At 34.5% G+C, this 27,218-nt stretch overlaps 1 protein-coding gene and 1 pseudogene across 7 annotated transcripts in view; one reads left to right on the forward strand and one right to left on the reverse strand.

Annotated features, from left to right (window-relative positions):
• Nucleotides 1-27,218, forward strand: part of WDR72 (WD repeat domain 72) — a 201,282-nt gene that overhangs the window by 138,125 nt on the left and 35,939 nt on the right. The window lies entirely within an intron of this gene.
• LOC120623130 (uncharacterized) lies at nucleotides 7,850-7,968 on the reverse strand (annotated as a pseudogene).

Genomic DNA, 27,218 nt, shown 5'->3' on the forward strand with positions numbered 1-27,218 from the left:
AGACCATGTTAGTGACACCTTCTTAGTTGCTGTGGTTCTTGGTGCTAATTCGAAGTATATTTGGCCATTATCTCAATCTCCCACCCTCCTCGAATCAGTTATTAACATTTTCCTGACTTGTATACACTAATATTCGATCTGATTTCTCATCTCCTTTGTATGCATTTGTATCATTTACCATTTATTAATGAGTTTGGGTGTTACTATCCATTGTGTGTGTGTGTGTGTGTGTGTGTGTGTGTGTGTGTGTGTGTGTGAGAGAGAGAGTGTATTTATATAGACATTATTTACCTCTCTTTTTACAAACGTCCTTAACTGAAACATTAAGTAAGACCAGGCTTACTATTTGCAATTAGATATTTTCCAGGTATAGAATATATTATTTCTCTTTACCACTTAAAAAAAAATAGTCTTGATTTCATGAATAGAATTTTTAAAAAAACAAAGTAACTTTGAAACGTGTTTTTCTGTATGTTTATATTAATATCCAATGAATAATTTTAAAGGTTAAACTTCATGATCCATCTCTTCAAGCCATCTACTTAAGTCTAGAGTCATTACATCACCTGCTTCCCTTATGCCATTGATTTATTCTTCTTTCAAACTGCTGAGATTGGGCAGTATCATTTACTTTTTATATGGTATACCCAGCACTATGATACAGAAGGTAATGGAAGAATACCTGTAACACAGTATAGTATTGCCTGCTCGCCTGTATGAATCAGTAGCATACCCATAAACATTTGTGCGGGGTTCTCATAATGAAAGGGAATGAAAGGTTTTAAATGGTCTTTTTTTTTTTCCCAGTAGTAAAGATGTTGGGGGCATCTCTAAGTAATAGTAGTACTTAGATACCATAATGTGTTTGTGTTTAATTTTGAGGGATGCCAAGGAGTTTTTAGAATTTTCTTAGGGATATCATAATCCAGGCTCTCCAAAATAACTATAGTCTATATACAATGTACTGTGAAGAAATGGCCATTTCAAGACCCCCAAAATATCTATTTAAACATTAATTTCTGAAAATGAAAAGAAAAAATTAGGGGTATTATTTTCAAATGATCTTTTTCTAGTACTTACATAACACTTTCAAAAGGTTTTGGCATGTCTTTATTTCTCTTTACTGATAGTAAATGAAGTGAGCCTTTGACTATTTCAATGAGAGGGAAACTAAGGCACAATAGACTTAAATACCTTTGCTGTGTTGATATGACTTGGAAAATGGCCATAGGCTAGATTGTATGCTCTTATTTGCTAATCTCAGATTCTTTTATGTAAATCACCCTGTTTCATGGGGCATCATGTGGAGGATGGAATTTATAAGAGTAAGTACATTTATTTATGAAAATTGATGTATTTCCCTCTACTTAAATGCAGGCCTTTCTCTGGGAGGATATTGCCATTTTTATATTTTCAATGGCTCATTTTAAAGGAAAATATATTACGCATTTAAAAAATGAGATAAACTATTGCTACTGTAATGGCAATCCACTGTTATGATATTCATATTATAAAAGCCAACTATTAGTCAAAAATATAGTTTGATGAATGTAGTATGTTTATAAATTGAAAATAGTCATTTCATTTCTTCCCTAGTAAATTTGCCTCAAATATTAGTTTATTATATGTGTTTGCTTATATTACAAATATTTCCAGTAAGCGAACACAAATCATTTTTATATTTAGCATTTAAAGTGTATCTTAACTTAACCATTAAATCATCTATTAAATATTCAATTAAAGTGGGTTTTGATCCATTTTTTAAAATTAGTGGTCAGGTATTCGGGGAAACAAGCTTGCAAGATATTTCTAAAACACAATTCACTTCATTTCTTGTTCTTTATATTTTGTCAGAGAATGCCTTAATGTAACAGAAATCAGATTTGGTGTGTATTTTTACACCAAATCAATTGTGCAGGCGCCACCCTCAGCTTTCTCCAAAACATTATAAAGGATAAGATTCCACCATGATATAGCTTAAGAAAGCAGTAGAGCCCTGGAAGAAGTCCATACGTAGAAAGTGAGCTACAGGAGTATGTTTTACTGGAAAGCCACATGTCTCAGAACACCATTACAGACTGGATTTAAAAAATAAGTTTACTTAACTGAGTTCTGTCTCCTGGAATCTGTATGTAAGGCATATATGGTTTTTCTGGTTATTCTGTAGACATAAATCATAAGTATAAAAGGTACTGAAACTGCAATATAGTAGTGACTAATGGTATAAAGCACTTAGATGCTCCAGTTATAACAACTATATGAAGAGGGTGAAGGCATCATAAGTCATTGTATTTATTACAATTGGCAGGTTTCCCTTCTTAGTTGTATTGAATATAGTCTTACTTTCCCTGTCCTCTTCTTGCCCATTTTCTCAAATTCATAAGGCAAATTATAAATTGTAATATTTTTAATTTATTCTTTTAATGTGTAGCAGTAATCCAAACTTATTAATTCTTTTATCAAATCAGAAATGGAAAAAATCAAGTAAAGCTTCGTAGTATAAAGTGCTTTTTTAAAACACAAATTCTAAAATTTTCCATTTCTGATTACTAGAGGAAAGGGCTGTGTGCTGTCTTCATATACATAGTTGCTTAAATGTCAGAAAATTACTATAAAATAATTTTTATGCTATGAAGTGAATTAGGTTTTTCCCCCTTTGTATGAAATCTTCAACACAGACATAATTTAAAATTTATGAAATATTAGAAAAATAAAGCCAAGCTTCACCAATATCTTTCATCTCAGTTGTAAAGCATAAACATTTCTAAAGATTTTTACTGATAACCAGCTTCCTTTTGTTATTTGAAAAATTATCTAAATTGGTGTTTTTTTAAACTTTTGTAAGCATATGAACCTTTTGTAATAATGAAGTAATCAAATAAACTGTATCTTAGTTTAATTTATAATAATTTACATATTACAAAGTTAAACACTGAGATCAAAGATATTTCAATGAATTATGAGCTTTGAAATTAGATGGAGGAGAGTCATAAAGACTTTTGGTCTCAACATCCAATTCATTTTGGTAGATTGGATAAATTGACGTGGAAAAATATGATTTATCTTCATACACACAATTACGCTTGTTTGTATAATTTTACATGAGTGGAATCTCTACTACTAACATTATAACACACACACACATCCTCGGTAATCAATGATATACTTATAAATTTAAATATAGGCCTAAAGATTAATCTTGGATCTGCTCACGAAAAAAGTTATTTGGCAGCATAAATCAATGTATTCATGGTTTCCAAGTTTATTAAAATTTAGTATAAACATTTGCATTTTAAAATCACAGTTCTTTAACAATAGCTAGAGTACATATTTTAAACAGAAAATGTGAATTAGATGATTATGTATTCCCTCTGAGAAATGCTGAGAGTCCATGGATTGCAGGCTGGAAACTACTGGATAGGGTCATAAGGAGAGAAGTTATCTCATTTCTCTGTACACCTCTGCACCTAGTACAAAATTGTAGCAGTGAAAAATATATGTGCCTAAAAATTATCTCAATTTTATTTTTTAATGGCCACTTATAGTCATATTTTTATTTTTAAAAAAGAAGGCTGATCTCAAGATTTGAATAGCATTGAGATATTGTCTGGCTATCTCGTTTTAAGACTCAAGTTATAAATTGCAACCATGTCACGTCAGAATGTGCCCTTAGGTTTCCCAGTGCCTCAGTTTAGTGCCCAGCTGGTGCCAGGCAAGCTGCTGACTTGCACAGAGAGGAATTCCAGGAAGTCGTCAGAGCCGGCCATTTTCCAATAATGCTCCCTGGCATGGACTCAGTTCAGAGCTCTTTTACAAATAGCTATTTCCCTGAGATCATGATGAGATTTCCTAGAAGTACACGCAATGCTTTTCACTAAAATTTTTTAATTCGAAACTTTTTGTAAAAACGTAGGTTTCCCCCTGCATTCTTAATGTCACATAGCCATTTTTCAGTACATTTTAGTGTCCCTTTAAGATATAAAAGTGCTTAGATCTCTTGGAGACATGCTTTTTAAAGTTATTATTATTTTCACTTTGTATCATTTTGTATTAGATGTTAGCCTTAAATTATACTGGATTTTTATGTCTTACTTCAAGATGGTTGAAGAGCACAGGAGCACCTAAATTATTAATTATCTCTATTAATTCTGTCAATCAGCAGCAGCCACTGAGAGTTAATGGTGGGCAAATGTTGCAGTAAGTACTCTAGACATGTGGATAGCTATTTGGGGTAATCTCAGATTAGACTGGCCAGTCGGAGCCTTCTGTAGCACCTGCCACTTGAGGAATCTAAAGCACATGAAGTTCTTTACAATAGATGTGATCACCATGTTACACAGGGTGAAATATGAGTGTAGAGACATAATGAAGTCCTCAGTTCCAACTTGGACTAAGAACCGACTCTAGCCGCTGCCCCCCATTCATTTACAGGCATTTGGTGTTTACTTGATTTTGAATGTCTTTATGTGGAGGAGGGAGTAGAGTACTTGGCATATGAGTGGTATTCAGATAAAAGACTCGCATGATCTTTGAGTCAAGATCATTTGGGGATCATTGAGTTTAAGCCCTTTGTTTTCTGCCTAGGAACCTGAAGCTCAGAAAGGCCCAATGACTCACTTCAAGTCATAGTTAAGGAGTGAGACAGTATTCAATCCTAATCCTTTCCAATATTTGCAATTTTAAAACAATTGTCTGGTGGTCCCTATTTAGTATTTCTTTCTTTTCCTCTACTTGTTATTATTTGCTAGTCAAGCTTAATCTTTCCTCCAATAAGTGGCAGATGAACCACACACAAAAAGATATGGAAGCCAGGTTGCATTCCTATAAATCCCAGTTGATGGGCTTAAAGCCTTTAGACCTAGATGAAACTTAAATGGAGGGTGCTTTTTCTCTGTCCCCTCTCTTATTGTAGGCTTCCATCTTATTCCAGCAAGGATATAAACTAATTCTGGTTAATGTGTTATTAGAATAACCTGTCCTAGAGGCAGTTGTCTTCAATAGCTAAAGTGATCCTATAAAACAAATCTCTTCATATTAACTCTCCAAGTTAAAACCCATCAGTGCTATAATGCCCAGCAAGGATTCTTCTTTAGGTTCAACTAAACATTCAGACTCAGAAGGACAAAGATTTGGAACCACATCTTGCAGGGTAGCAGTGGGCCTTCCTCCTGGGGAGTCCTTACAGTAGTCCAAGGTCATCTGTGAAAATCGCCCTGTTTCACAGCCTAATGTCTCTTGTAATAAATCCATAGGCATGGCTTGCTGGGTCGACTCACAGGGAAGCCCAAAGCTATGACGTCAGGTTTTTATGGTTCATTTATATTTCCTTTTAGTCTAGATACAATTTAACCATGAGGGGTCATTTTCACCTTTAGCAGTGTTACCCCGAGATACGTTGACATTCTGCCTTTGTCAAGTTACCAAGGAAATCCAGCTGGAGTTAACCAAAGGTCAAGTTCTTATGTAGAAAGGGAAAAAGTTTGTTGTTGTCATTTTTACTTCTGTTGTCACTTTTACGCATGGCTTCCATTTTCTCTTTTGATAAAATGAATATTATTTAAGTAATTGACAACGATCATTTTCAACTGGCCACTGGATGTCCCCCTGGTCTCATCTTGCTTCCTCGTATCCCCCTTCAACTCTACAGTTCAGTCAAACCAAACCCTTTCAGTTCCTCCAAATGACCAGTCCCTGAATGGCTTTTAGCCTTTGCACATTCTATTCCATCTCTTATTTATTATAAAGCAGTGAGCAAGGTCCTGAGGATACAATAGTGAAAAAGACAGCCTAATGGAGCAGACAACCCCTGCCTGAAAGCCTTTTCCTCTCCCACAATTGTCGGAGAACTCGAGGTCTCAAACTGAATGATACATTCTCTGGGATGCCCTCTCTGTTCCCCCAAAATAGGATAGTGACCCACTCTGTACTTCCACCATGATACTAACTGCCTTTGATTGTCATTACCTGGTTTTTTATCTACTCATGAAATTGTGCACTCTATAATGGGAAAGGAATGTCTAACTTGCTCACCATTATTTCTCTAATGCCTAGGTCAGTGCCAGGTACCCAGCAGATACTTGATAAATATCTGATAAACAAATAGGTGACAATTCTAGGAATTCTAGAATTGCAACATGCTTTTAAAACCATAAACTATCCTTCTACAGTTAAAATTTAAAGCCCTGTTATAAGTAATGAAGAAGATATGTCAGGAGCAGATGCTCATCAAAATTATAAGTGGAATTCTCTTTATTCTTTAAAAAAAAGTATTTATAAATAAAAAAGCAAAGCAATAATATTATAGAAAAGGGAGTAAATAAATTAAAAAATATTGATTACTCACAATTAAAATCACTTGAATAAAAGCAAACTATCATAACTGGGTTTTTCCTAGTTATCTAAAACCCAAAGCCAATGTTGAGATTAGTAGACAAATAATGAGGGAAGGTCAATAAGAGCATCAAAAACTCAGAAACATACCTAGGATTCTTATTCTCACTTAATGTAGCTTTTGAAGTTTGGCCTGGCAACTAAATAAAATAAATAGTTTTTCATTAAGATATCATATACACATGCATTTGTGAGGATAAATATCCTTTCCTGGAACTATTTTTTCAGGAATTTATCACATGAGGTACAATATAAAGTAGTAACAAACCACACAGAATATACCTCAAACTAGCTGTCTAAAAGTACCAAAAGTATTCTTAAATGTGATATTTTTGTATATTAGCCATCTATAAAATCAAAAAATATGATATTGAGCCACAGCTCAGAAGCCATGTCTTTGATTGACTTAAGTAATATGGTCCAAGGCATTTTCTGATGGTCTGAGAGTGCAGGGAAAGAATTTGGACTAGTGTAGGTAAATGGATAGTTAACGTGCCCATTTAAGCTTTTTCTCTCAAATATCAAATATCTTAAACGAGCTTTGGAGAGGTGCTGGACCACATTCAATTTACAATCAAATTCCCTTAATAAGATTTTACAGTGCAGAAATTCTTCCTTGCTGATTAAAATGAGAGCTATAATTTTATGAGTTGAAGTACTGGCCAAACTTCTTACATAAAGAAAGAAAGCCTGCTGGAACCCAGCCATGAATAGCCTGGGTGCTTACAAGTAATATCTTTGTCTTTTGGAAGGAGCAGTGGACCTTTTCACCCTCAGATGTATAGTAGTAATTTCTAAAGATTGCCAAGTCTTAGGGCTCTACAGTATAGGCTCAAACTGGTCCCTTGTGTATGTATTCTGTTTGATTTACACAGTACTTCATGGCAAACAAATAAAAAACTTAAACTAACATTTAAAAACCAGGAGATTTCACAAAATTTTATGGATTTCTGGCATCTCATGAAAAATAGCAAGAGAGGCCACACTGAGTTGTCACTTTAGTGTCATTTTGGCTGCAGCTGAGTAGTAGATGGTTATGAGACAACCTTTTCAGAGTGATTGTGTGCTCTCCAGTTCATCTCAGCATCAACCAAACCTGTTTGGTTTTTTTGTTTTGTTTTGTTTTGTTTCAGTTGTCACTGGATTCCTATAGGAATATGAGGTTTTTACTTAATACTGTGAAGCTTTAGCTCGAAAAATTCTATGTGTGGATATTTGCAAGATTGGGGAAGGGAAGTAAGAGGACAGGAATTAACATTAAACAGGCATCTAAATTTCACCTAATAAATAATAGACACTGCACAAGTTTCTATATATACAAAAAAGAGTGAGACACAAGGATTACTTTAAGGTGTATCCTTTACCAATCTGCTTATGGAGAGCTTTGGAAGAGTGGGGAGGTACTATATCTTACTTCTCTTTGCTGAACATCCTTAAATTTATTTATTTATTTTTTTAACACCTACAGCACCTGGTCTTCCTAGGTGGTCTCCCATCCAAGTATTAACCAGGCCCGACTCTGCTTAGTTTCCGAGATCAGACAGGATCAGGCACGCTCAGAGTGGCATGGCTGTAAACCCTTGAACATCCTTAAATTTAATTTCAAAATGTTAAACTTACTGATATCTCAAGGGATCTGAGAAAGATACTAACAAAGGGAATCTTTTCAAGTGTGATTATCTTGGGCAATAATAGTGAGGCATGTCCTGGGTGACCTGTCCCTAGCTAAACTCTTGTACTTTGAAGTACAGCCCTTGGTACACAATTTAGAGAGGGTTAGATACCTGACGAACTAACAATAACACATGTCATAGGGCTATTTTAGGAGTATAATTAGAGTATAATTTCATGAGTGAGTGGAGCAGGCTTAAAGTTGGGGTAGAGCCACAATGTGAAAGGTTTTGTATGCCATACTGCAGGTACTAGGACGTTTCCAGGTTTATAATTTAGTTATTTCTCAGCATGGTAGATGGATCAAAAATCAAAGGGACTAAGGGTCTAAAGCAGGGAGACCATTTGTTCTAGTGGGCTCCAGAGATATCTTCTTTCAATCCTGTAGAAGTCAGTTCTACCCTGTGAGCTGAATGAGCTAAATGATTGCATAGGCTTAACATCTTTAATATCTGTGTTGTGGATGTTGACAATAGCTGGTGAAATGCACAGATTAACACTAACCTAATTATGGACATCAATACCCAGATTCAAATTTTTATCATTCTCCAATTTTAGTAGCATCCGAAATATTCCATGTGCTTTGCACACATCTAATTTAATTATGTTAACAACTTTGTGACTGGGAACTGTTATCTCCGTTTTACAGATGAGGAAACTGAGTTTAGTCTCCCTCCTAATCTGTATGGCCTATTTGCATAAAAATAAAAACCTATACACAGACTCAGATTGTACCTTTCAATTAGCAAGGTTTTAAAATTTTTAAACCCTAGATTGATTTTTATGCCTGGTAATAAAGTTGTGTTAAGGGCTACACGGGGTTAGTACATTTCAAAACAGAAATGTTTGTGTTAGTAATTAAAATTTTATTTCCATTGTGTTAGTAATTAAAGTTTTATTTCAGTGACATAGCATGTAGCCAATAGTATTGATTATAGCCTAATACATAAAGTGTCGGCACCCAGATATACAACATCTCCTTGGCATATTGTGGAAACTGGCCATGAATCACTTCCCTTGAACATCAAAGATTAAGTTCACATTTACACATGAAAGTACATGCTCACTTGGCAGTTTTCAAATACAATTAGTAGTGATGCTCCTGTTAAGTTTGAAACATGCTATGTTAACACTCACATGAAAAAAAGTCTTCTACTAATTTCCCTGTATTGCTTTCTGAAATGTTTATCAAAACATACATAAATGTATAGATTATATATACACATAAATGTACATATAAATATACATATACACACACACATGGATTTATTGTTTAATTTTTAGCAGTTTGTTTAAATGCGTTGTAGGAAAGTGTCCATTGGAAGTTTTCCTTGCTTTGAAGTGAGGGCTTGAAATGTGAGTTGTTTTAATCTTACCCAGCACCACCACTATGAACACCTATGTACTCCTTTTCCCTTCCCCATAACCACTTTTTCATATCTGAATATAGAGGAAATGAATGGGATGTAGCCTATGTAAATTCTCTGTTAATTTGTTTTATAGTAGGAAAAAAAAAGATCTGCATTTTAAGTCACTTATCATATAGAACTGCAGTATTTTGCATTAGAAATTGTGTAATGGAAGAAACATCTTTTCAAGGAAGATATGTGAATATTAAAGAGGTCTAAAAAGGAAGAGTTTTTACTAAAATTAAATGCATTAGAAAGTGTTGCATTAGAATATCTCTAAGACCCTACAACTACATCAGATACATATTTTATGAGATACATATTTTACATTTACAAAATATGAGATACATATTTTACATATTTCTTCATATTTTATCATTTCTGAAATCTGGGTGCCTCTTATCATTGAAGAAAATAAGCTCAGTGTGAGTGAAGATTTTGTCTCTATTATTCATTCTCTTTCCTTAGTACCTAGGTAAAATGCTTATCAATACTAGGCTGTACATAAATATTTGTTAAATGAATGCGTGAATCTAAGTTAAGGACTGTTGCCAGTCGCCCAAAGAATGAGTATCATTGCCTATGCATGAACTTAGCCATGTGTAGAAGGCACTCTTCATTCATTTTCATCTTGTTTGAATTATTTGCACTTGTATCACTCTTTAAATATTAAATTAAGTTTGGATTTTTAATTGTTGCTTAAAATAGCTTTCAAAGGATTACACTGTGATTCAGAACTGAAACAAATACTGCCTTGTATAGAAAAGACTGCCCGTCACACATGCGGAGATAGAATTAAAGACAGTAGAGGTGGGTAAAGCTTTCATAAGAGATCATCAAATTTTCAACCTGGGAATATCCTTATAACCCATTCATGCATTATAAAGGACTAAGAAGTTTTCAAGAGGATCGGTTTAATATTCTGGGATATATCATTCAATTAAAGAAATAAAAACAAATATAAAATGATAACATTAACAGACATAAAATGCAAATGTAATAGTTGATGTTAAAATTGATAAAAGTTAAAATTACAAGCAAGAGTCATGGAAAGCAGTTCATTAAATGATACTGTACAAAAATGCAGCAGCCAAAATTGAATCAGAAAAATCCTAGCCTCTGAACACACATAAGATCAGACTCCAACATTATTAGGATATTGGAAAAGAAAGAGATATGTATTTAATGAATAAATGTGTTGTGAATTGATACAAAATATGGACAGTTAATGTGGAATTTTCTTCAGCATAACAGCTGTTATAAAATTGATAACACACTTAGAATTAATCATAATTTGGAATGAAAAAATATACACATATACATGTACTCAGACACACTCACATACACATTTTGGGGGGTGTCATTTGGACAAAATAAGATACTTAGCAAAAAGAGGAATAAAGTTAACTTAGTTGATATTTGAATGTTCCAGAAAAAAAAGATACGGTTTTTTTTAACACGTCATTTGCTATCAGAGCTGGTTGGCACTATATGAAATCCAGACCAGAGAGTCTCCTGATGGAAAATTTGCCACCTTCTCCCAACCCCAATTCTAAGGGCACTGGTATTCAATATAGCAAGATAATGGTGCTTTCCTTTAGCTGGATTTCCAATTAATAAAAACCCAGTCACTGTGGAAAATTTGTATTTGCTGTGAAAAGATAGAAAATGCGGTTCTCTGAAAAGGACAGCCTTAATTGCTGCTGGGTGCTGGTGAATGGCAGGAGTGGTTCCAGAAGAGCAATGCCTGGAGCACAGCATGGATAGTGACAAAAGACCTGGACTTTTTTTTTTTTTTAATCCCAATATCAGTCTGTCACTGGCTGCAGACTACCCCAGTGAGTATGCAGTTTCCCAGTCAACTCTAGTTGGCTCGTCTGCTGAGGGCAGTTTCCAGAGGAAGGCTAAAGTGCCCTTGTTCTCTTTCACAGAGAAAAAAATTTAACTTTGATGAAGTTTAATTTATCAGTTTTTTAGTTTCATGGGTTATACTTTTGGAGTCAAGTCTAACTAAACTCTTTGCCTAGCCCTACATCCTGACAATTTTCTCCTATTTTTATATTAAGAGGCTTTTTTTCTTTTTAATTTAAGCTTTATATGTGAGAGAAAGATCACGAGAAGAGAAAAGGAGAGTGTGTACCTACAAAAACATTGTCTTAGGTGGAAGACCAACTTACTTCTGAGTTGTTGAGTGTAAAATCACTTTAACACACCTTTCACTAAAGACCACCTACTTTAAATTTTCATTGTTTTCATAGTTCATTTTTTCATAATTCACTACTAATGCAAAGATAAATAAACCAAACCAAACAAAAAAGACATATAAAACAATGCAAATTATATTTACTCATTCACATAATGGCATCCTGGGGGGTGGGGCGCTTATGAATGAGATCATTTCTCTTGTGAGAGCAAACCTGAGTATTTCAAGAGGAAGGACTAAATTAAAGCTATAGCAACTATACCTCTTTAAAGATGGCCGGGTGGCTTATATCTTGCGACACCCATATTCTACATTTGGTCTTGTGAGTGCAAATAAATGCTTCATAAGCCGATGCATAGATATCAGATGAAATTCCTGGTATATGGGATTTTCATGACTCGAATGGGTGATTCAGAGTGTGACTATTCTATGATGCTATCAATCTTGGCTCTATATTTAATAATGTGTTTTAGCCAATAGACACATGCTTCAATAGTATTACAGTAGACAACTCTCAGGGTGCCTGTCTGGTTGATGTTTCCTTTTCCCACAGCTTTGTTCATGACCTTTGAGAGAACCTGGACCTACAGTGCAGATGCATGAGCTACTGGTCATGTAACCTTATGACCTCATTCATCTCTAATTGGACCAATACTGGGTAGACACCTGGGACAAAATGAGATTTTCTGTCCCAGAAATTGGAAGCTGGGAATGTAGAGGCTCAATGCAGTTTCTATTTGATGTAGATCAGAATGACCACATAAAAACAGGGATGGGTTGGCTACAGTAATTCAAATCATAGAAGACCCATCTTCAGAGGGAGAGAAAGAAGAATGATCACATGTACAGAAAGGAACAGACCATAAGTCCTATAAAGAGGAAAGAAAACCTTGGGCTTGTATATGTTTCAGTAAATTCTCCATTATGCTTAAATATTCTGAATTCTTTCAATTCTCCTAATTACCCTTAATACAAATTGGTAAATCGAATATTATTTTACAATTTAAATATATGATAATTAAAAATCCCCCCCCCACACACACACTCTTTGTGCTAAATATCAGTGTAAATATCAATGTATGCTCAAGTATATGCTTATAATACAGGTCGCATTGTTAGAAGCCAAGTGCCCAACTCCTGGGAAATAATAACCCTGTACATGGAGCTGTGTGATATTTGAGTGAGATGGTCTATAGTCCTGCTAGAGATGATCAGTAGTGCTTTTAGAGCAGGAATTGATGAGGGACTTTCAAAACCATAAGGTGGAAGAGTGACAGGAATGTTTTGCTTCAAAAAATAAAATCTTAGCGTGAGAGACATGATTAGTGACCTCTCTCATAAAAAAAGACAGTTGGGATTGTTTCGCAAGCCAGAGTGAGAACCATTGCTAGACATATCGGGGGGACTTATGTACAGTATTATATTTAAGGAAAAGTCATCAGACTCTTAGGTCTGTTGAATGCTGGAACAGCCTGCACCTTGAGGTAGTGAGCTCCCAGTTATTGTTATTTAAATCGCGGCAGTGAAGAAATCAGAGTCACTGTTTGGGGGTTTGAATTGGTTAGAAAATCCCTATTTTCTGCTCCATTGATGTTGATCTCACTATCCTGAACATCTTAAGGATCCGTAAAAACAAAGGCTTACATGCTTAAGAGGAACATCTCTTTAAAGCTGCTGTTGTTTGTTTTAGGGTTTCAGCGCCAAATAATAAAATAATAATAATAATAACAACAACAACAATAAAGCTTTTTCCTCTATAAATATTACACACACACACACATTTGTAATTCATACATTAAATGGTGAAGAATTTTTTGCATTTGATATAAATAAGCTTACCTAGTTAAAAAATGAGATATCTGTTGACTAATACTTAGGAATTAAGTAGAGCTTACTTAAATAAACTTAGGAGAAAAAAAATGCCTAAAATCAAAGCTCAATTTGGAACATCATAGGTAATGGTTTTTTGTGGTTGTTGTTTAATGACGATGTTTGTTATATTCAGGATAATGATCAATTGATGTTGAATATAAAACTGGTAGAAAAAGGAATATTGAATTTTATAAAGCTTAGAAATAATTATTTCAGTGTTTTTACCTATTTATAAAATATAAAATCTTGCCTACTAATTAAAATTTTCAAATTTAGCTATTAATTTACTTAAATATTAATCACTTATATTAGAATTTCATTGTATTTTCAGAATATTTTAATAATATTATAATTTTATAATTTTCAAGGCTTCTATTTCTATAAAGATCAGTTTACAAACATAAAAAATTGTTTCTATTCTATATTTCAGTCCAGTTATAAATTTTCAGCTTAAGTGTATTCAGCTCAGAAGCGGAATGTAATTTGCTAATATTGTTTGTAATTTACAAAGTGGATTCTGTAAACTATTAAACAAGAAAATCAGCCCCATCTCTTCAGGTCATACCACACACTAGATATTCCACAGAGATTATGCGGCCACTTTTAGAGAATGTACTCCCTTTGAAAAAAGGGTCTTTTTTTTTTCCTAGGAGGGAGTTGGGGAGAGTGGACAGGTTGGAACTTCTTGAGACGGAATCCATCAATTGACTGACAGCGCCTACATATTCTTCCCCCCAAATACATTGTATGAACTGCATATTACCCAATCTAGGCAGTCTCAGAAAATCTATACTCATTTCTCGATTCCAAATGTGAAGGTCCCCCTTAAACCTAGAAGACTCCTGGAAGGATTTACAGGGAAAATATAACGAGACTGATTTTCTAACACATGTTAGACACACAGCTCACATAAACCTTCGGGTAGCCCTCCGTAGATTTATATGAGGTGGTGCAGGAGAATTCTCCTAGCCATTGAATGCTACTCCCCTGCTTTTGAGTTATGTCAGGTACATAGGAATCATTCCCAGACACTCTCCTGAGACTATAACCATTGCCTTTAAATCCTCAATTTGACACTGTTCTGCATGGTTATTAGAGCTTTAAAGAAATGTATCAGGACTCTCAGCCAGCTTAAGGAAAGCCATTTTCTCCTGGACTATCACCTCCACAAGATAGTACTGGTGGGGATGTGTTAGTAATCGGTTATTTTCTTGTGTTTGGGAACATTTCATGAATGTCACTTTCATAATATATGAGAGATTGTAGAAGGAAAAAAGAGAGAGAGAGAGAGAATTAATCATTTATTTGTAAAGTAATTCGAAGTGTTTTTCTTTCAGTTTGGTTTTATTTGGCTTCAGAGATAACATTTTCATCTCGTTTTCTTTCCTCTCTTCTTATCTCTTGGTTTATTCTTAGTCTCTTTCATGTTCTTCTCATCTGTGGCCTGTTGCTGAAACGTTGCTCCGTGGGTGAGCTCATCCATTCTGGTGACTTCCCAGCATAGAACGTATGTGCTGATGATGCCCCCATTGACATCTCCAGACCAGATTGTCCCCTGCTTCTCGGACAGTAGAAGCATCTCCTACTTCACCTCCTACTGGCACCTCAAACTAAAAAATCAATGTACCGCTCCCCCGCCCTCGCCCCCCATCGATGCCTATCCCTTGCTTTCCAATTTTAGGTCTTCCTGGGTTCCCAGTCTCATAGACAATACTGATATGTATTTTCTTTATGCTCTGCATCCAATCAGTTGACTAATTCTGTCAGTTTTATTCTTTGATAAATCTCAAATGCATCAACTTTTCTCCATCCCAAACAGATACTGAAGTGGTTAAAAGCACTTGCTCTGAACTAATGCTTCCCTGGATTTGAATCCCAGTTTTGCCATGTACAACCTACAGAAACACGCACAACTAATTAACTTATGAACGTAAGCTTTGTTTTATTTTGGTTTTATTTTTTTTCTGAAATCAGGAAAAAAATAACAATCACTAAGCGTCAATTTAGAGGAAAGAATATGTAGGCGCTGTCAGTCAATTGATGGATTTTTGTCTCAAAAAGTTCCAACCTGTCCACTCTCTTCAACTCCGTCCTGAGGGAAAAAAAAAGACCCCTTTTTCAAAGGGAGTAAATTCTCTAAAAGTGGCTGCATAATCTCTGTGGGATATCTAGTGTGTGGTATGACCTGAATAAATGAGATAATGCATTAAACATATTATATATGTTTAATAAAGATCCTTGTTCCACATAATTGAAACTAAGTTATCTCTTCTTGGCTAACTGTTGCTTGGCATTTTAACTGCCTTTCTTGCTTCCTGTTTTACTTACTCCAATCCATCCATTCTCCACATTGTAGTGGGAGCATATCTTCCTAAAATATAAACCTAATCAGGTCATTTATCCTCTAAAGACCCTTGATTTTCTCCTCAGCTTTCTCAAGATGAAGGTCAAACTCGTTTTTGGAAAATAAAGAAATGGTCTTCTCACACTTTGCAAATGGGATTGCAATTTAGTGTAGCCACATGGAGAACAATTTCTCAGAATTTACCAACATGTTAAATGCTAATGCCCCTTGACACCAGAATTCTATTTCTTGGAATTTAACATGTGCATATGCTTGAAATGACTGAGGTAAAAGTTCATTCTTTACAGTATCGCTTATAAGAGCAAAAGATTGAAATAAGCTAATTAACCATCAGCAAATAAATGGCAAAATAAATTATGGTGCACATATATAATGAATACTATGTGCAGTGTTTACAAAAAATAAGATGTGATTCAATCTCCAAAATATATTATGGCAAAAAAGTAAGGTACAGCAAAGGAACATTTTTTTGATCTCTTCCCCATTGTGCCCGGATTATGCCTGTGAAGTTTTTATTTCTCTACCACCTTTTCCCAAAACCTTTTCTGGGCTTTTAAGATTAAGTTAAATGTATTCTCTTGTAGATCATTGAGTGTATTAGAATCATCTGGAATGCCTGTTAAAAAGGTAGGTATCTGAGCCCAACACTAGATCTGTTGACTCAGAATCTGGGCTTTTGGACCCCTAGAATTTTCATTTTTCATAAGTTCCTGGCTGTTTTTTCTGCATGCTAAGCTTTCTTTTGTACTTACCTGTTTTCTTGTCTGTTTCCTTCCACTAGGCTGTCAGCAGAACTTCTGTTTTCATCATTTTATGCAGTTAAAAATGTGACTAAAAATTGGAATGTTTAGTAAATATTGAAGGAATGAAAGTTATCCTCCTGAATAAGACTTTAGCTAGACCAGCAAATATCATTCTTATATTACCAAACGTGGATATTAATGATAAGAGCAACCAAGTGGCTTATCAAGTGGCTTATTTATTTATCTAAGTAAATTCAGACACAGAAACTGAAGTCAAAGCCAGGCCTTCTATTTTTTTGTGCCAGTCTTTTTTTGAGGGGTTGTTTAGTTGACTTTGAGATAATTTCTTTAAAATTGAATTTTAAATTCTAGCTCCTTTAATCTTGGGAAAGGAAGCAAAAGAAAAAATATATAGCATGTCTACCAGGTGATTTGCATGATGTCTTTAGACAGTTCTGAGATATGAGAACATAGCACACAACTAGAAATTTTAGATAGGAATTTGGAGAGATTTCAGAGTTTTTAAATGTGAAAATTTAAATTATGAGAAACAGTTGACATTTCAGGTTTATATTCCCAATAGTATATAACTCCTCGCCATATGAATCTGATTTCAAAAAATTAATTTTTATATTGGGCAATTTCTAGCCATGCTGAGATGATAGCCATTAGACACCTTGTTTATTAAATCCTGTTGTAGATAAAGGTGCCAGAAATAAATTAATGACTGTTGTAACAGCTGGGCTTTCTTGGTTACAAGAAAAATACCTTGACATATTTTTTGACTCTGTGATTGGTCTACATTTCAAGGGTATAAATTAATCTTCAGAAGGTTCTAAAGAATATCTTCCCTAGACACTTCACTTATACATCAAGTTGGCCATGTTAGCAATCTAATCACAAACCTGTAATTCAGTGGACAACAATTTCTTATTGTGAACAGCATAGCGGCTTTTACTATCATTTAGGTCAGCCCAAGATTGCTGATGCACCGTATGTTTCAGGCCAGGGATGATGGATGGCGAGCTCTGATGCCCATCCCTAAGTGATTGGAAAGATTGAAGACACACAGTTCACTTAAGCTTGCTTACTATTACATCAAGTAATCAGTGTGATAGGCAAGCCTCTGCTCTTTATGTCATCCAACTAACTTTCTGCAGGAATAGTATTTCATATTAAAAAAAAGTCTTAAGAATTGTGTTCCAGCTGACATTCCTATTACTATATCAAACAGCTTTACCTCAAACCTGGGTGTTAATGAACATTTATAAAATACCTTTGTCATATCAAGCGGATCTTGCTTTTCTTTATTTTAACAGCTCAAATAATGTACATGTGTCACTGAAGTTATAAGTGAAAGATGCAAATTTATTTCTTTTAAACTTTACTCAGCCTGGGAAGAGAAAGAGCCTTTAAAATAATTTCATATTTTCTATGCCTAATTTCCAATTTTATAAATTTTGTCTGCTTGTTAACTTTAAATCATAAAGTTGTAAATATTTGTCTTTGCTAAAATTGATTTGTGTAAATACCATTCTCTGAAGCTCATCTGACCCAATATCCAACACAACAATTAGGGGTGTCTTCCTAGCTACTGTTATGTTGTGTAGGAAATTTCTTTCCAAAAGTGATGAAGAAAAAGCAAGTGTATATCTTAAATTGTCAATTTTGCACTAAGAGCATAAATCACTGAGATAAACTCAACAATATTCCTTTGCTTTTATTGTTTCAAACACTATAATTTATAGCTTGAAGCAAAACAATTCATGGAATAATTAAATGTATCTTGATGTGATTTAAGTAACTTAAGGAACACAAAGCAGAGAAGACATTAAAGTTGTTCATAATTGCTCATTTATTTTCTAAACAATGTTATAATTTAAGTTTCTTTGACTTTTGGAATACTTGCATTGCCTGCCATCACACACCAAAGAATGTTGAAGTCCATTTATCTCTTGGGAAGAGTTTGCAATAGGGGATAGGAAATCACTGCTTACTTGAAGTTTTATTTTATCGTCAATTCTAACTAATATAGTTTATATATCACCAGCCTCTATCCCTTCGTTTCTGTATTTATATATAACCTTTCTATTTATATAAATGATTTGAGGATGCCCATAATGAAGACAGGTAACATAATAAGGTCCATTATAATTAATCTAGCCCAGCTATTCTTAAAGTGTGGACCAGCAGCAGCAGCAGCAGCAGCATCCCCTGGAATCTCCTTAGAAATACAAATGCTTGGGGTCCCACTCAAGATCAACTGAATCAGCAACCTACATTTTAACAAACTGCCCAGTTTATTCTAACTCATACTGTAGTGTGAGGCCCACTTTTCATTCTAGAGTCTAAACCAAAGCTAGCTAGGAACTAAGAAATAGTTGTGTGTGTGTGTGTGTGTGTGTAAATTCTGTAGGCAGACACAGGACATTTTGATTCCTGGATGTTCTGCTACTAATAAATTATCTGTCCTTGATCAATTTATTCAGCCCCATCAACTCTCAGTTTGCTTATATGTAAAGTGGGAAAAATAACATTGCTTTGAGAGAAAATAACATTGCTTTAAGTGAAAAAAATGTATAAGAAAAATCTTAGTAACTAGCATGACATATGTGCATATTATTTTTAACTTATTATTTGTTACTCTTAATATAAAATAATTAATATTATAATTCACCCTGTTTGAGATAACATGGATGGATCTCGAGGGCATTATGCTAAGTAAAATAAGAGAGAGAAAGATAAATATGTGTAATCTTCAAAAAAAAAAACCCAAAAGTCAAATTCATAGAAACAAAGTAGAAAAGTGGTTGCCAGAGGCTGGGGGAGTGGATGAATACAGAGAAGTTGGTAGAAGGTAAAAAATTTCAGCTGTAAGAGAGATAAGACCTGAGGATCTGATGTAAAACATGGCATCACTGTATTGCATAATTGAAATTTGCTAAAAGAGTAGAACTTAAATGTTCTCACCAAATATATATGTGAGATGATGAATGTGTTAATTAACTAGATGAGGAGAATCTTTTTACAATGTATACATATATCAAATCACTGTGATGTACACTTTAAATATCTTTTTTATTTGTCCATTATACCTCAATAAAGCTGAAACTTAAACATATATTATAAATTTACCTTAAAAGATTCATGATGACTAGTTGAGTTTCCTAGTGGCTGTTGTAAAAAGATGAACATAACAGATTACATAGCTTTGATTAGAATAGGTTCTACTTCTGGATGCACTTTTGAACTACCTGGGGAGCTTTAAAAAAAAAAAAGCAGTGTTTGGGCCTTACTGTCAGAAATTCTGATTTAATCGGTCTATAGTGAAGCGCCGGGATCTCTATTTTTAAGAGGTCTTCAGGTTAACCTAACATGCAGACTGGATTGAAAACTACTGCATTAAAGTAGGGCTTTTCAAACTTGAAGTACATATGAATTGCCTAGCCCCTAGGGAACTTGTTAAAATGCAGTTCTTTCTTTTGTGGGGCAAGGTCTTAGATAGTCCAAGAACTCCCCCGGTGACAGGTGCTTTGAATGACAAGGAATTTGGGTATGAAGTATGCAGGTTCCTAGGGAAAAACAAACCTTCCTGCCCCCCTCTTTTAGCTGTAAGAGAAAACAGAGCCAGAATGCACTGAAGCACATAGTTGCTTTCTGTAGAGGAGAATACTCTCACTGCAGACAGCTTTAAACAAAAGAAAACTATGTTATACTTTGATTATATTTTTTATAATTATTTTGCTTTATATTTTTGTGTTTGGGATACAAATTTGGGTTCGGAACACATTAATAGTTTTCACTGTCTTCGTTAGAAAATTTTACAATAGAATGCAATTCCTAATTTTTTTTAAGGGGAAGAGGTCTAATATTAGGTTTTGGTCACACACTTAGATTGTAGAAATAAATATATCCTTATCAGAATTAATTTCAGATGAAGTTCTTTTTGTTAAATGTGCTATATCAGTTTACTCATTTATTACAGATAGAATTTCAAGTGTTCTGAACAGTGCAGTTTATGATACTCAATATCAAATAATACAACTCTAAAATGTCAATAAAGGAATAACACTTGAAGATTTATAATGTTCTAATCTCAGACAAAGGACTATGGTAATAATATCTTTAGAGACTGAACTCTGTTGGGAATAATGTATAAAGAGATAGTGAGGAAGAATATAATCTTTTTAAATGATTCTAGAGCAAGTCTCATTTCTCCTCACTTCTCTCTCTCTCTCTTTCTCTGTCTGACACACACACATAAATAAGAATAACTCTAGAAGAATACAGAGTGATTATTTTGAGATTAATAAATTTAGTTGACAAAGTCAACCTAGAAATGAGGATCAGAGCATTTTATTATATCCTGCTAACACCTTAGCAAAGCAAATTTCAGTCATTGAGACCCACTAAAAGCAACTGAAAAGTTGATGGCCTTCTCTTTTAAACAATTCTCCCAAAGGTATCCTTGCCCTGTCTAAAACTCATTCCCTATTTTAAAGCATAAAATACAAATGAGAATAAATACAGCATCCTGAATAAAAATAAATAAATGCAGCATCTTGATTCTTGAAGGTAAAAATCACCTTGCACACTGGGGTCATGGACTGAACATCCTGGCTTGTGACTCTTTGGAATTAAAACATGAATGAAGAAAAAGCGGGTCGGTCAGTTCAGGAAGGCTACCATAACACTCTTCCTGTACCACATCACTGCGGTTAGAAGAGCTGCTAAGGTAAGGACAAATAAAGAACCACAGCTGTTAACCAGTGCAGTCTTCTGTCCTTTATGTTAAACCTTTAAAAAAATGTGAAGATGGCAGACCCCCTTATGTTAAACACCATGGCTGGTTGGTCAAGTCAACTATGTGCATCAGAAAGGGGCAGAATATGGAGCAAGGTGCAACCTCAACCTGGGCCATAATAAAGTAGCTGTTCATCTGTGGTCACAGAGCGCCATGAAAGACCTTGGGTCCTTTCATTTTATTTTGCAGAAAGCCATTGGACAGCTTTGCATCATCTAGCTCTATCAATCAAAGACCTCAACTGCTGCTTGCTGCTGAAAGCTTTCCTGTTTGGCTGGTTTTTCACAGACAGCTCAATAACTTGTCTGTGGGGCTGTGATAAATGTGCCATGTGCTTCTAAACTGTCTCTTTAACATTGGACTGCATTTCAACTTGTAATGCTTGTGACTAATTGCTTGTATCAAAGGCTTTTTATTTATTTGTAATGATTATCCAATAAGCTTATCATTTATGTTTCTCGCTTCTCTTCATGAAGTGGTTTTATTTTAAAGTTGCACACAGCAGACTGTCACCGAACTTCTAATGTAGCAGCTCTTGTTCAATGAATAAGCTGTCAAGTTAAGAGAACATAATTGGCAAACCCTAGTATATAACCAGAGGAAGTGCAAACTCCTAATGATTTTTCTTTCTCTTTTTGTGCTTGCTGCACATCAGCCATAGTTTTAAACACCAACTTTATGGCCACCTACTGTGGCTTTCGGAATGGAATTTTCCTAGTGGTTTTGTCCTCTTGTGTAAGGACAGTAGTCAGGACCACAAAACCTTCTTATTTGGGCACAATTGCCATTTTCTGCTAAAGAGGCCCAGAATAGAGCTATTATGGTAAATGAATAACTTCTCACTTTGAAAGAAGGTGGTTCTTTCAGATCAGGTTGAAGGTCAATGACAGGGCAAGGAAAGGAAGCTCATATAGCAGCTGTCTGCAAATGAGCTTTTCCTACAGATACTGTAAGGAAAATAAGAGTCTATCAGGGAGGCTGATCTTCACCTAATCTTTAAAGAAACATTTTTAAAAGAAAGGAAAAATCTACATGCTTTTTCTTAGACTTTCATTGTACTTTTGAAAAAAATCCATACAATTATCATCATTAAAGATTATTCATATTAGGAATGAAAAGTACTTCTGCTTTCTAGCTCATGGTTAAAAGAGAAAAGAAATACTATGAGAGTAGCAGAGTTCACATCTTTCAATCCTAAAAAAACAGGTGCTAATAAGCAGAAAAATATACTAGCAAGTTATAAGTAAATACCCATTTAAGGTTGCTATTGCTTTTGATTATATTTCTGTTGATTAAATGCTCAGTTTGGTTTAGACATTGATAAGAGATAACTGCTTGTCTGCATGTCTGAGGTTCTAACTTGCCAAGAAAGTGGATTTAATAAAAAATTATACACATTTTAAGTATGCAAATTATGTAAGCTAAAAAGCACACTGTTTCATTTTTTGAAAGACAAAACAAAGTTTCATTAAAAGGCTTTAATTCTGAAACTATTTTCTTACTATACTATAAAAAAAAAAAAATCCTATTGAACAAACGAAATAAAAAAGCAAGTGCCATTTACTGCTGTGAATCAGAATAAGCCAGCCTCATTGGCTGGACCAGAAGAAAGAAGTTGCACATAAAAGCAAAAAATCATCTACATAAGGTTTTCGAATGCATTACAGGGTACTCTCTTATACAGCAACCTAGCGGGTGGACTTTAACTTTTTCAAATTTATAAATTAGGAAATCAATTCAACATTGCATTAAAGCATGTTTAATGCAATGTTGAATTGCTAAATCATCATTTTGAGGGGTAATCAAATCGTTCTTGTTCCTCCTTCACTCCAACCATAAGCCATTTCTCTAAAGATCAAAGATAGGGTAGTATCTATGGAATAATATTTAATGAAATTTCACTTATCTAATGAAATTTGATACATAGAATTTACTTTATAGCCTTTTTTTTTTTTTAGAATTTGTGGTTCTGTTTTTTAAATATCAGGGCTACCTTATACTCTACTTCTAATTTGATTTGGCTTGAATAGTTAGTGTCTGCTGGGACAATCCCAAAAAACTGCTAGGTGATAGGAAGAGGTAATCTGGAATTAAATATGTTGTGGATAATGTTTAAGGTGTGGACAATTAAGGGTCTGCTATTATAGGATAATTGTTTGCTATCAATATTGGATAAAACATTAAAATAATACTGGAGTCTATATTCCTATTATGGCAGGAGCAAGATTCCAGGGCACATTTGTGGTAGAAGTGGGGCCATGTCAATCAGTGGGAAGACAAAGGATTGGGCTCTTGCTCTGAGTTCTACCCCACTACTCCATGATTCTACCATTGCTACTATTTTATCATTAACAAGGGAGTCATTCCTACCCACTATTCCATATAATCCAAATACAGCAGTAAAGATACTGGAAGCATTTTCTTTCTTCAGGTTCATATACCAGAATTGTCTATTTTGTTCAAGCCAATCTCGCAAAGGTAATAAACTGCTTCCTCTAATGCTTTCTGTTGTCAACATTATGACTCAGTACATTTCCACAAAGCAGACAGCAGGATTTCCAGGAGGAAAGTATCTGCTGCTTCACTCTCTTCTGGACTTCTAAGTTTGCCTCTGGCTGGAGACCTTTTTCACGGTAGAGCAAGTCCATGAGACTGGTCTTTCTTGAATGAGAGGCCCAACAACTGGTAGTGGCTCCAGCAGTAATGTGTTGAGAAAGAAAAGCTGCCATGATAGATTGGTGATCTCTACCATGGGCAAGGGATGGAGAACCCAGGAGAGAGTAGTCAGGGGAAAGCACTTGACAATTACATAGGTACCGAAGTAGGAAATATAGTTGGCATGTCTGTAAAAATGTATATTTGTATATGCATGAGACAGTGTGTCAGCTGGATGAGAACTAAGTTTGAATCCCAGAACCACTATGGGTATCAGTTCCTTAATCTCTCCACATCAGTTTCTCAACTCCAGATAGCTTTAGTTTCTTTATCTATATGTTAATAATAATGATACAAAAAATTAATATATGTAAAATGTTTTTTGAATTGTAACATCATTATACAAATATTAGTAAATTATCTCATAGCTAATGAGGACCTTCAAAATTATCTAGTAGCACCCCTTTCATTTAAAGGTAAAGAAACTAGCTTCGTGATGGTCGATGGCCACTTGCCTAAGTTCATGGGGCTGGATTATCTCTTGATCTCAGCCCAGATCTCATTACACAAGATCACAAAAGATGCCATATGAGCTGCCTCTTCTCCACTCCTACTTAAGGCAGACATTGTTCATTGATCAACACACTGGTCCTTGTTGGGTCCAGATACAGCATTAGACATCTTCTGGACGTATTTTTTCCAGCAATCACTATTTTCTTTTTGGATGTGGCATGTGAGATGACACTCAGCCATCTTAATGTTTAAGCAACCCTGAAGCTCACCCAAAATACATTTACAGTGCTCCTTACTTTTGGTGCTCTTTTTTATCATATTAAAGGCACACTCAACTTGTTTCTCCAAGATTATTTGACATTTCAGGAAAATTTAATAAATGCTGAATGAAACATGGCTCCCTCCACTTAGAAAACAGGAAAGAACTCCCTAACCTTAGAAAATTATGTGTAATGATATTATATGTTTATTTTGCTCTGATTATTGTGGCACTTCCCCTTGGCATTTAAGCTCTCTGGATAGCCTGATATACTAAGAGCTAATAAAGTAAATTACCTTTCAAAATGCAGTTTCTTATTCTGGCCGAGACAACCTTGGCAATATCCAGTGTTTAATTGTTGAAGTCTGATTCCTACTGCCAAACCTTTTATTTCTTTTCTTTTTCAGCTATTCAGAATGAAAGTATTTTTCATTATTGCCCTATTTACCTGAATTCTTTATTCAGTTTATTGTAGGTGCATGTGTAATGGATGTTTTGTGTTATATCTGTAATGTGTATTGCATGACATTAGTGAGTAACTTTTCTACATGTACTTGATATGATTTATACCAAAAACTTACATTTTTGTAAAGATCAGATTTATGCTATGTTTTAAAACAGATATTATAGAATACCTGTAATAGCATTCTGTATTTTTTGTCTGATTTTAGATGGTTTGATTGGCCTGCTATTGTGAATTGAATACAGTCAAGGTATTGCATTTTGAATCATCAAAAAGGATTCTCCATGATTTCCCAATGCAATTATACTTATTCTTTGAACTTTTATCAGTCTATGCAGTTTATTGCGCTGGGTTCACCAGATAATTGCCGGCTTGGTGCCAAGTCAGCCTTCTTCACATGGATGATTTGGGTGATATAGGTGACAGTTGATAAGTCAGTTCCATCCATCCATGTACAGGAACACTGCAGAATGTCACTCTGCTGATTTCCAGACCCTACGAGAAGCAGTGCTTCTCAAAAACACTTAGGTGAATTCTGTGAACAAAAAGATTAAAGAAAAGTGACTTACTTTCAATATAATGAAAACTAAAATGAAGGAAGGAACATGAATCCTTAGTCTGAAAAATAATACTCTATAGTTGTTTCTTATGCTGAAAAGTTTAAATGGTTTCATCATCATAACCCACATCCTTGTACTAATGTTAATTTACTCAATCTTATTATTTAACTGCTGGTAAAATGTTTTCTCCAAGAGATGGATACTAACAGCCTCATTTATACATTTGCCTCTTTATGATGCCTCTGTTAAACATTTACATTGGCAAGTAAAGGACAGCATTATTATTTGTTTTCTCCATAGAGAAATGATAAAATGTATTTTCACCCAAACATTTATCTTCAAAGAAAAGGTATCTCAACATTTAGTGTATATTTTGATTTTGAAATAGTGTAATATAATGGAAAATATCATATAATAATAATGTAGAAATATGAATTTAAGCCTGAGTTTATTTTGCTAGTTTTCAAAGAAAATTACCTTATTCCCTTTGTCTTCCTGTATTTTTTAAAATAAAAATATGCGAAAGCCCTTTTTTCTGAACGAGTGCTATAAGACTTTTTAGGTAATGAATGTAAAACACACTCTCTTTGCAAGGTACTATTATCATGAAGGGCTGGGAAACTTTTTTTTTTAATTGCAAAGCATGAATCGAGCAAAATAATCAAATTAATGGTCTGAATGTCAAACAAATAAACCAACCCTCACTTTAACTTACGTACATTGTGGTGATAGGGTGGAAGAGTGGGAGAATGAAATATCAGGTGTTTTGTTGTTATATGAACAGGGATTTGAAAACAACAAAGAATACCACAAATAAGAAATATATTACAGCATTAAGGAGAAGAGGGATAAAAGTGAAAAAGAGGGAAATGAGCCAAAAGGGGAAAATTAATATACATCCAAAAAGAGAGAGATGAAATTGTTATGGAACGTCAGCCCTAAATTTGTGAGATTTTAATATAGCTGAATTTAATATATTATGACCTTCGACTACACTTTACCTTTTACTAATTATAGTAATAATCGGGATATTATCTTTAATCTGTCTTATCACCTAGATGAAATTAAGTCAAAGGACAGGGGTTTCTCACCCCTTCTCTAGACTTTTAATGTGGAATTCTTTTCATTGATCTTCAAAATCTAAACGCAGCTCTGTTTAATAATTCAAAATCTACTAAACAAAGCCATTTGGACCAGATTTGTCTTGCAGTTCTTCCAGATGAAAGCAGACTTAACTGTTGTCTTGTTAAACGGGTTTTATTTTCTTTGTTTTTGAGTAAGCAGATTGGACCATTGCCTCCTCCTCCCCTA

Source organism: Pteropus medius, unplaced genomic scaffold (assembly GCF_902729225.1).
Source record: "Pteropus medius unplaced genomic scaffold, Ma_sr-lr_union100, whole genome shotgun sequence".
In the NCBI taxonomy this organism is placed as follows: domain Eukaryota; kingdom Metazoa; phylum Chordata; class Mammalia; order Chiroptera; family Pteropodidae; genus Pteropus; species Pteropus medius.